Source organism: Mus caroli, chromosome 1 (assembly GCF_900094665.2).
Source record: "Mus caroli chromosome 1, CAROLI_EIJ_v1.1, whole genome shotgun sequence".
Lineage (NCBI taxonomy): Eukaryota > Metazoa > Chordata > Mammalia > Rodentia > Muridae > Mus > Mus caroli.
In genome coordinates, this window is record NC_034570.1 from 155,893,002 (window position 1) to 155,904,978 (window position 11,977).

Below are 11,977 nucleotides of genomic sequence, written 5' to 3' on the forward strand. Positions count from 1 at the left end.
TGAGATTCCAACTCAACTGTGCCACATTGACTTGCGAATCTCTTCCTCTGAGATTTAAAGTTCATTAAAAGTAATAGCACTGGCTAATGGAGTTATAAAGATTCACTGAAATGACATCTTAGCACCGTGTCTGGCTCATGCCACCTACCTAATGTAAGAAAGTTCAGGAAATGCTATTTTGGTTAGAAATAGACTCAAGAATTTTTTAATATACCTTTAAATTTTTCGGTGGTTTAGCATCCATTTCAAGGGAATACTGATAGAAGGTACAGCAATACTGCTTGGTTTTTTTTTTGTTTTTGTTTTAGAGTAAGCAGATTTTTCTTTTTAAGTTGTTAACATGATAATGGAAGGTTAAATGTGAACAAAGATTCCTCGAAGCTCCAAATCTCTTTAAAGCAAAAGTCAATGCTAGAGCTTCTTTGTGTAGCAAAATGGGGAAAGCAGCTCTGACATTTACCAACTGAAAGGTCTGTTTAATTGGATTCACCCCGAGACTGGATTCAGTAACATACGAATAATTAAACTCCCCTCCCTTAAAATGTGTGTTTTTACATTTTGGAATACAGTAAATTTAATTACTAGAATTGACTATAAGAATATTCACATATATTTTCAGTTTTTTGTTTAAGTTTTAAATATATGCCCTATCTTAATTAGGGTTTCTGTTGCTGCCATGAAACACCAAAAGCAGAGTTGGGGAAGAAAGGGTTTGGCTTTGCACTTCAATATTCCACATCATAGTCTATCATTGAAGTCGGGACTCAAACAGGGCAGGAGCCTGGAGGCGGTAACTGATGCAGGGCCGTGGGGCTGCATACTCTCCTGCTCAACCTGCTTTCCTATAGAACTCAGGACCACCTGTCGAAGGGTGGACCCACCACAGCAGCTGAGTCCACCCACAATCAATCAATCTCTAAGAAAAGGCCTCACAGGCTCACCTACACCCCAGCCAAATAGAGGCATTCTTTCAGCTGAGGCTCCCACCTCTGATGACTCTACCTTGTGTCAAGTTGGCATAAAACTAACCAGGACAGCTCCTTTAAAGCATACTTTGACAGTGTCACACTGGATTGTGAAAAATTCTTATAAGGCCTCAGATTTTAACTGACCTTTGCGTAAATTTATAAGTAGACATTAAAATCAAGTATATTAAAAAAAAACATGTATCATTTGTCAAAATTTTACCTCACAAGTAGTAAATTCATTAAAACTGGTAAAATTCATGGCCCTGATACAGTGTGGTCACTACAATAGTGCTCCTTTGTTTATCCACCAGCCCTGGCAGCACCCGGAAGTTAGTACCAAATGCTGAGGAGCTGGTTGTCTGTATACATCTATGCCAGTTTTTAATAAAGTATAGTAAGAAATTAATAACAACAGTAATAAGACAATTGTAGCAAAATGCTGACAAGTCTGCCATACAAGTCATTTATACAGAGTGACTACACTGGACAGGAGGATGATTCGTGTCCCAGAGAGGACAGTGAGAGACTTCATTATGCTGCTGAACACTGTAATGCCAAAAAGAAAGAGTATTGCTGCAATTTTCCATTCATGTTTTCAGACCAAAGTTGATCAGTGGTAACTAAGCTTGCGTAACAACACCAAAGACATGGTGAAACTACTGTATTGACTAAACGGGTGCTTGCTTAAGAGACTTTTCTTTTGATGATAGTCACCTATCAACTGTGACCTAATTTCAGTCACCCTCCACGTGGTCAAGGAAAGAGATGTGTAAACGATGGGGTTATTTCACTCTCTCCAACTGTCTCACATGTCCAGACATGAGAACCTGAGATTGAGCCAAGCCAGTCTTCCAAGAGCAGTAGACCACTCAGTGTCGGGGGAGGGGAACAGTGATGCCAGCCAATCAGAAGCACAGCCAGTGCGCGTGAAACAATGAACTTCTGATGAGGGTGTGGCCTGGAAAACGGCTTTTTGACAAAACTGTCATTTGATGGGTCAGGTATGGACAGACATGGCACTTCTGCTGTCTTCAGAATAATAACACCAGACCCCTTTCCTGTTCTCTGCATTCCTGAAAGATCTAGTCCCTAATCTAGGCTCAAGCTTCTCCGCAGTCTTGGAGAACAGAGGTACGTGGGAAGTAGGAATTTCAGTAGAAGAAATAGCAGAGCTAGAAGGAAAGCGACCAACTAGTGTCACAGCTAATAGACTTGAGAGGAGAGTGGTTGGCAAGTTCAGGGTTTATTTCTGCCAGCCCTTTAGGTTAGATTAGAAGCTTAAATGTGACCCTGTCCCGTTTGTCTTGGATATCATATATTTCTAGCTTGTCCTGTTTGCTTTCATTAGTCAAATAGTAAGTGCCCACCATGTGAAGGTGCTAGAAAGGTGATGTGGAAGGAAGAAAGACTAATAATGTGATCTCTAAAGAGGGGGTTTACAGTTCAGAGGGAGACAGTGTAAACAGGCCAAGAAGAGACTGACAGAAAATAAGCCACAAAAGTGTATAGACACTAAAAACCATGAAGAATGCAGAAGAGGAGTTGACAGAGTGATCAAGCAGGCTTTGGTGATACCATTCCTTTTCAATCCCCCACCCCCAGCCCCCTTTGTCCTCTTCTTAAAGAAGACTATATTATTGATGAAAAACTGAGCATAAGTCAAAAACTAGTAGGAAACTCTACAAGAGATGATGACGAACATGGTTGTGATTGGTTCTAACATATCCATAATGTTCGCATCCTGTTACTGCTCAGTTTTCCCATGACGTCAGAAGGTGCACTTGGATTCAGCCAGGAAGGATGCTTGCTGTATCTTCACATCCTCACTTGTTCTTTTGTTTGGGGTGGGGGTGGGGAATCCTCATTCCTAGTTATATTTCCACAGCCTCACACCTTCTGCTTGACTGTGAGAGAATTGGCAAGGTGCCATCCACATGCCCTCCAGATGAGAGGATTAAACACAACTTTTCTGTAGGTTCTGACATCCACAATGTGTCAGTTTTACATGAAATGCTTCATCTAAGGTGCCCGAGGGAGCCTGGCATGGTGGCATCCCACCATCTGAGAGGAAGGGTCAGGTAGACCTCTGTGAATTCAAACTCTACACAGTGAGTTCCAAAACAGCCAGTGAAGTGCTTAAATTGTAACTACAGCGTGGGTGTATCTATGGAGAGTAAATATCTCTGCCACTATCATTTATTAATGTTGCAGAACTTACAGAAGATTCTTCTAAAATGGAAATTGTCTATTTTATTCTTAAGAAGACTCATAAGAAAAACTCCTAGCTATTTACTTTAGATATCCTTGCCTTTTAGACTCATGGACAAATCATGTTTCCCATGGATTGGGACACTCCTGTTCACCCTAGCATTTGGGAAGTGGCAGCAGGAGAATCAGGAGATCAAGGCGAGCCTCAACTCCAGATGAAGTCTGAGGCTGGCCTGGGCTGTGCGAGTCCCTTGAGTCCTTTATGCCTATCTCAGATCTACAGTAATTCTGCTTTCACTTCAACTCCCATCTTTCTAGTCTCAAAATGAGGCTGCTTTTCTTCCTTAGTAATCGCAACAAAACTGCCAAGTCCCCAAGTCACAATATTTAGAACAACAATCTTATCATGCTCATGTGTGGTGTGCATGTGTACATTGTAGAGGACGCTAGCGGTTGACAGAATACATCTTTTCTTGATCACTCTCAATCTTAATTGTTGGGCAGTTAACTTGAAGATGAGCGACTAGTCAGTAAGCTTGAGGAATCTCCACCTCACCAGTGCTGGGGTAACAGGCTTGTGCCACTTTTATGTGGTTTTTTTAGGAATCCGAACGCAGATCCCTATGTTTATGCCATCTCCCCAGCCCCTTAGTTTATGTTTCTAGTAAATTAAAGGATACTAAGTACAGGAGAGGAATGTGGGTTGAATATGGTCAAAATACATTATATGGGGCTCAATGGTGAAGAACGCTTGCTACTCTTCTAGATGACCAAAGTTCAGTTTCCAGCTTCCAACTGCCTGCAAGTCCAGCTCCAGAGGATCTGACACACTTTTCTGGCCTCCATGCAACACATGTTGCACAAAAACAGACACATACACACACAGAGGTATGCATAAATTTAAATTTTTTAAAGATGTTAAAAAATACATTATATGAAATAATATTTTGCGTGAAAGATTTAAAATGATGTATTAAGTGGATAGGAGTGGTAGTGCACACTGCTAATCCCAGCATAGAGGCCGGACGCTCTCTGAGCTCAAGGTCAGCATGATCTCCATAGTGAGTTCCAGAACTATATAGAAAGACTTTGTCTCAAAAAATAAATAAAAAATTAAGGGGGAGGGGATATTAAATGCCTTCTTATAGGCATTAGCTGTTCCTCACGACCCCCAAAGATGATTGGAGAACACAGATACTAATGTTACAATTCACTACAGTAGCAAAGTTACAATTATGAAGTAGCAACAAAATAATTTTGTGGCTGAGGGTTATTGCAACATGAGGAACTGTATTAAAGGGTCACAGCATTAAGAAGGTTGAGAGTTATGGTCTAGATGGGCTATTCATCTTACGTTGTATTTGCCTCCTTTCTGGGGGAAAAAAAAAGCACTTCCTATGCAGTATTGAAACTTCAGCGAAAGGATCAACAGTCAGTCTAACTCTGGGTGCACAGTAAAGCCTAGATGTGACTACATAGAAACGCTTTCACAAAGTACCTATGAGCATGAGGGCAGGTTCTGTAGCTAAAAGGCCTCGAATCCAGTGTGGTCTCTGACATGTAACATATAGGTCAGGAGGTCATCTCCCCAAAGGGTAAGTAGTGGTCTGGGAAAATCATGCTGGGGAATTTGGATGAGGTCTGCCTCCACAGATAGCAAAAATAAAAAGGTCGCCAAGTCGTTAACAAAATCCATTCTTAGATTTCTGCATGGTATGCAGTTATTTGATTTTTAATCCTTCACTGAGGAGATACCCTGCATGATTAACATTTTTGGTTCTCTTAGTCCTTCTCTGTGAGTACAAGGACCTCTGTAACTCCAATGTTCTGGGTATAATTGAGAGACCTACATCTATGAGTAAGGTGCTCACTTCCTATAATTAAGAAAACTCCCAACACCAGCCTTAGGTTCTAAATACACATGCATGAAACTATAGATGCACACATGCTCACATGCACATGGGTGCACAAACACACGGCACTCATACATGCAAACATTCATGCAGAGAGAGAGAGAGAGAGAGAGAGAGAGAGAGAGTTCAGTGTAAGCCAAATGTGGTGGCACATAAGTCTAATCTCAATATTTAGAAGGGTGAGATAGGAGGCTCATACATTTAAGGCCAGCCTTGGACAACATAAGTTTGAGGCCAACTACATTGTGTGACCACCCCTCCCCCAGAAAAAAATGTTCAGAGGGGCTAAAAAGATGGCTCAGTGGTGAAGACTCTTGTTCTTACAGAAGATCTGGGACTTCAGGCCTTCACAGACATTTCACCTACATGTATTCAGGTGTGTGAGTGTACATACCCACCAATAATAATAATAGTAATAATGTAACAACAACAACAACAATAATAATAATAAATAAGTTTATTTTAAAAATCCAAGATTTGCAGATGCTCCTCTGCCCTGTAGTCACTTTCTGGCATCCATGGTCAACCGCACTGTATTTAACACCATGATGGCAAACCCTTTGGCCACATCACTGAGTCATGGCAGACCATGATCCAAAGACAGCAGAAAACTACTATGCTCTGAGCATCAGCAAGAAAGGAGATGGCTAAAAAGGCTCTGATTTTCACCAAATTATTCCAGAATGCATGTGCCAGGGTGGTCACCTTACAAACCATGATGGCACTGGTGGCAACTGGGAAGAAATTTGAGGAATTTCAATTTCATCCTGAAGTACAGAGTCTTGGGATCTTCTTTATGGCAAATGTTGGACCAAACACAAATAGTTCACAGTTTTTCATCCCACTGCCAAGATGGCATGGTTGGGTGGCAAGCATGCAGCCTTTGGGAAGGTGAGCATCACAGAAGCCATGGAGAGCTTTGGATCCAAGATCAACAGGAAGATCATCACTGACGACTGTGGACAGCTCTAGTTATGCTTCAGACTTGTGCAGCTTCCTCAGCAGACCACACATCCATCACTCAGGGACGTGCCCTCCCCACATGGGAGGAGTTTAGGTAATGTCCTCTTTCTCAACCTGAGTGGATTTGCTTACTTATACAAACTGTACTCTCAAATTTTTTGTACTTATGTTTTAATTAAATGTTTCATTCTGCATTTTCTTTTGAATCTATTGTGTGTGTGTGTGTGTGTGTGTGTGTGTGTTTTCCAAGCTACATGTGTAGATGTCAGAGGACAACTTCTGGAAGTCACTTCTATCCCTTCACCATGTGGACTCCAGAATCAAACCCAATTGTCATACTTTGTAGAGCTTAATTGGTAAGCGTCTGGCCAATGAGAATCTTTGTTTCAAAATGAAGATGGGTGAATTTCTGAGGGTGACATAACACTGGAGGTTGTCCTCTCACCTCTACTTGTATCTGACACACATGTATCTATCTGTACAGACATTTTTTTAGGTTCAAGGACAGAGCTGAAGAGATGGTCCAGTGGTTAAGAGCACTTGTTACTTGATCATGAGGATTTGAGTTCAGATTTCAGCTCCCACCTTGGGCAGCTCACAACTGCCTATAACTCCAGATACAAGGGATAAGATGTACTTTTCTGTCATCCTTGGGTACCATACACATGTGTATACACTTACACGGGCACACACACACACACAGAGGCACAAAGAGTCAAGGTTGATGGGCAGTAGTTCCATGTCCCTTTAATAGCAGCACTCAGGAGTCAAAGGCAGGTGAATCTCTGAGTTTGAGGACAGTTTGGTGGTCTACAGAGTGAATTCCAGGACAGCCAAGGCTACACAGAAAAACCCTGTCTTGAAAAAAAGAACTCCATCTCAAAAAAAGTGTTGAGGTCATCTTCAGCTACATAATGAGTTTGCAATATCCAGCCTTGGCCACATGAGAACCTGTCAAAATAATTTTTATAAAACTCTGAAGGGGCTGAAGTTCAGCAGTTAACAGCACTTACTATTCTTGCAGAAGACTTGGGTTCAATTTCCAGCTCCTAAATGACAAAACTGTTATTAACTAGTTCCAGATCTGACATATTCTTTGGCCTCTGTGGACACCAGGCAGCAGGCACATGATGCACAGACTTACAGGCAAAACACTCAGACATATAAAAATAAATCTTTAAAGGTGTGGCTTGTGGGAGCAAGCAGCTCTTCATTTTCTAGTTCTAGATTTGCAGCATCAAGGTCATGTGAGGAAAAAACATGGTAGAATATTCATGATGAGGAGGGTGACAAGAATGAGACACTCCATGCTGTCAGTCAAAGCCAGGACTGAAGCTTCCCAAGACACATCATCAAGAGAAAGTCACCAAGAGGAAGCTACCATATAGTCATAAAAGATACCCATCCCAACAAACAATCTCAACATAGAAATATGAGAAAAATGAAAAAACAAAACATTAAATGAATTAAAGAAGGTAACACAAGATCTGAAAGAGAACCAGACAGAAATCAATCACTGAGGAAGTGAGAAACTTAAAGGTCAGATGGAAAAGATAACGGTCAGATGGATTAGATAAGACAGGAGAAAAAAAATAACAGAGTTTAAAGAGAGGTCTTTGGAATTGTTAGTGTCAAAAAGAATAAAAGAGAAAGCATGAAGAAAAAATTGCAAGAGCCTTGGGATCCTCTTGAAAAAAAAAAAAACAAATATTTGGATCATTGGCACACCGAAGGAAGAAGAGCTTTGGGCTGGAGCCACAGAAAGCCTTTTCAGTAAAATATCAGCAGAAAACTTCTGAAATCTTGGAAAAGAGAACCATTAAGCTACAAGAAGCATCTATGCACTTCAAGACACATGACCATAGAAGTCAGTTGTCATAACTTGTTATAGTAAAGTTGTCAAAAGTGCAGAACAAATCAAAGATAACCGCCTGCAAGGGAAAAATGTCAAGTACCGTTTAAAGGTAAATACATTAGACTAACAGCCTCTGTGCATCTGTGTGTGATTCTAGGGATTAACTAAGGATTTGCTCTGTGTTCTCAGCCCTGATAAGATACTTTAAGGCTGGAGATACAGTTTAATAATGTGTGATTATTAAATCAGGCAGTTAACATACCTATGATCTCATATTATTTCTCTTTTTCTGAAAAACAGAAACATTAGCACTTTACAAGTTCTACACACATGACCATCTATAGCCACCATAACCTATATCAGGTTTTCAAAACTTATTCAATCTTGCCTAGCTAAAACATTACACCCATGACCAGCATCTTGCCTGTCCACCATGTCCCAAGCCTTGACAACCACAAGTACATTCTCTGCCTCTACAAGTTCAGTATTTGGGGATTGTGCACATGGTGAGATCATGCAGTATCTCTCATTCTGTGCCTGTGGCCTATTCCACTTAGTATAATGTCCTCCACACTCATCCGTGTGGTCTGTTTTCTGTTTTTTAAAGCTGAATAGTATTGTGTTGCACACACGCCGAATTTTCTTTGACTCCTCATCTGTTGACAAATACTCAGGTTGATTTTATATGTTTGACAATTGTGAATGGTGCAGCAGGGATATGTGTTAGTGTGGGATGCAAATGTCCCTTCAACATAGTAATTTTATTTTTCTTTTGATGGGCGTGCAGGGTAAAAATGGCAGTTGTATTTGTAACTTTTGAGGAAGCTCCATACTGTATTATATAAGGTCTGTGCTACTGATTCAGTCCATATCAAAATCCCCCCCACGATGCCATGGTGAGTTCTCTGAACTGCCAGTGCCACATTGAACAGTCATTATTGTGATTGTTAACCTGCAGAGGGTCATTAGTCCCATAATTTTGTCACTCTGTATTTAACTCTTAAGAATATGAGACACATAGTGATAGATATGCCTTGTTGAAGTCAAGGCATGCTTTGCCTGCAGCATTCTCTTGATAGGAAATGAGCCAAGCACAGTGTCATGTGCCTATAGCCTTAGCTGCTGGGGAAGGTTAGACTGGAGTGGGGCTTGAGCCCTAGGAACCTGGTAAAATAGGGATATCTTGAAATAATAGTAAAATGTCTTAAAAGGATGAACGAACTTATCTGAATGCACCCAAAACCTCTCCCTTTCTTTTGCTTGATGTGGACTCATGAATTAGCCCTGGCTGACCTGGCTTGGGACTCACTGTGTAAGTCAGGCTGGCCTAAAATTCACAGAGACTACTTGCCTCTCTGTTTGCTGGGATTAAAATCATGTACTAATACACTCAGCCCATATCTATTTTGATGTGTGTGTGTGTGTGTGTGTGTGTGTGTGTGTGTGTGTGTGTGTGTGTGTGTGCTAGTATATACAATGTATATGGGTACCCTCAGGAAGCAAGAGAGTGTGTTGAATCCCTTGGGGTTGTACTTACAGGTGATGATGAACCATCCAATGTAACTGCAGGCAGATAAGCTTGGATCCTCCAGAAGACCAGGAGGCACACACATTAGCTAACTCACATCTCCAGCATTCACTTCCTTTTGCTCATCTCTTGCTGAAACCACTGCTCACACAGTATCAAGCATGATAACGGCCTTAATTTGTGTTTCATTGTTATGAAGAGACATGACCAAGGCAACTCTTATAAAGGCAAACATTTAATTGGGGCTGGATTACAGTTTCAGAGGTTCAGTCCATTATCATCATGGGAGGAAGCATGCAGTAGGCAGGCAGACATGGTGCCAAAGGAGCTGTGAGTTCTATATCTTGATCCAAAGACAGCCAGGAAGAGGATCTCTTTCAACACTGGGTGGAGCTTGATCATAGGACCTCAAAGCCAGGTCTCACTGATAAACCAGACCTTGTCATTTATAAAGTATAAAGAGCCCTGGAAGGGGAAGAGAAAGAGGACAGCAGCAAGTGTCTCAGGTATCGCACTGCTCAGCCAGACCTGCTCACTTCTGAATCGGAACTAAGAGCCCTGGATGGTGAAGACAGAGGAGACTGTAAGGAAGGATCCAGAATTCCAGTCTTTGTTCCTGAGACAGAAACCCAGAGAAGAACAACAAGAAGAATGAATGCTTCCCTGGAAAATGCTTCCCAGGGTCTGTTAACACTCAGGGACATGGCTGTGGACTTCTCATGGAGGAATGGGAATGTCTCAACTGTACTCAGAGGGCACTATATGTGGATGTGATGTTGGAGAATTACAACAATCTATTGTTTGTGGAGAGTCATCATGTATCTCACAGAGATGAGAAGGTCTTGGATCAAGGCACAAAGCATTGTGCCCATGAGCGTGTGAATAGCCAAGGGAAGTCTGATAAATGTAATGAATTTGCCAAAATGCCTCATGAATCCTCCCAAGGTACACCTTATAAAACTAACCTCAGAGATGCCTCTGTTGAAGCATCAAACCTAAACAGACACAAAATTAGAAAGACTGGAGACGAATCTTGAGAATTTAAAAGCTGTATAAACTGTTGGAATGTGTGTGTTGCATCATTAGTCAAAATCAAAAATCCACATAAGAACACAACAATACAGAGTATGAAAAGGTTTCTGGCTCTGAACATAAATGTAACTTTAATTGTTTTCAAGTCTCGCTTTAAATAATGGTTCTTAAATGCTTTAACCTTCCATTTAGCCCACCACCCACCAGATTTAGTGGAAAAGGAAGATGGGGGAAGTGAGCCTATTTAGAAAGATTCTTTGGAGCAACTCCTGTCTGTGTTGTCTGGAAATCTGCAGTTCAGTTCACAGGTCAGCAGCAGCAGCTCAATCCACTTGCAAACATTTCATGGATACTCCCGCAGTCCAGTTTGGTAGAGTCGGAATAGCAATCACGAATCAGCAATGGCGGCACAGCCTAGTAGACAGGCCTCAGCCTAAGCACAAGTCAGTAGGAGGGACCTGGAAGATAGCCAGAAAAGTCTTGGCTGTGCCTCTCTCAGCAATGCAAAGATCAGAGAATACTCAAGACCCACAAGTGTTGTACAGATAGCTCTATGGGCCAGCCTAGCTCAGCCTTGGAGTCCTATTTACACCCTACAAACATCAAGTGTCCTCCACAGTCTTGCCTCAGTGTGTGTCCTGCCTCAGCATGTGCATCTGTCTCAGGTGACATCACTCTGCCAATCAGCCCAAGTCCTTGGAAGCCGCAGTAAACTGCAACATATCATCAGAAGGTTTTTTGGTGCATTTCTCTCTATGGAGTCCTGATGTAAGGCAGACCATTACATGTGTTATTGGAGAAGAACCATTCATCACGTGTCCTTTCACATGCTTGCTTTAGCAGAGCATCCTTTCTCCTGTATCCACAACAGCTAAACGTTCCTTCATGAGTCTGTCTTAGCCTTTCACCTGTGTCTACTTCAGCTAAATGTTCCTTCACGTGTTCGCCCCAGCAAAACACCATCCAACTGACTTTCCAAAGAACCCTTAAGTTTCCACTTCACATAAACTCATGCTGAAACTAATAGTGGGAAGAAGCCACACAAATGCAGGAAATGTGGGAAATGCTTCAAGATGTACTCAAGCCTCAGTAGACATCAGAGTCCATACCAGAGAGGAATCCCATAAATGTACAAAATATAGGAAATCCTTTTTGCATTTGTCACAGATCAAAGTACATTACAAAATCCATTATGGAAAATATCCCTATGAATGTATGAAATGTGGCAAGTTCTCTTATAATACATCAGGCTTTGAAAAACATTACAGGATCCACCCTGTAGTTTAGTGATTGTGACAAGTCCTACTCAGGTCTTAGAAAACATCTTAATGAACATAGTGGAGCATGTGCAGCCTTATTTATAATAGCCAGAAGCTGGAAAGAACCCAGACGCCCCTCAACAGAGGAATGGGTACAGAAAATGTGGTACATTTACACAATGGAGTACTACTCAGCTATTAAAAAGAATGAATTTATGAAATTCCTAGGCAAATGGATGGACCTGGAGGGC

At 41.5% G+C, this 11,977-nt stretch overlaps 1 protein-coding gene and 1 long non-coding RNA gene across 5 annotated transcripts in view; one reads left to right on the forward strand and one right to left on the reverse strand.

Annotated features, from left to right (window-relative positions):
• The first annotated feature begins 1,437 nt into the window (after positions 1-1,437).
• Adcy10 (adenylate cyclase 10) overlaps positions 1,438-11,977 on the forward strand; it is an 88,365-nt gene continuing 77,825 nt past the window's right edge. For 2 of the 4 annotated variants that reach the window (XM_021150515.2, XM_021150669.2), the window contains exon 1: positions 1,438-2,099. The gene's annotated coding sequence lies outside the window, so the exon portion shown is untranslated. Of the gene's footprint in view, positions 2,100-3,942; positions 4,065-11,977 lie in introns of those variants that run through there. The other 2 variants (XM_029479259.1, XM_021150591.2) reach the window with 2 other exon arrangements.
• LOC115031505 overlaps positions 9,746-11,977 on the reverse strand; it is an 11,406-nt gene continuing 9,174 nt past the window's right edge. The window contains exon 3 of the long non-coding RNA XR_003837132.1: positions 9,746-10,925. This is a non-coding gene — a long non-coding RNA (uncharacterized LOC115031505). The remainder of the gene's footprint in view (positions 10,926-11,977) is intronic.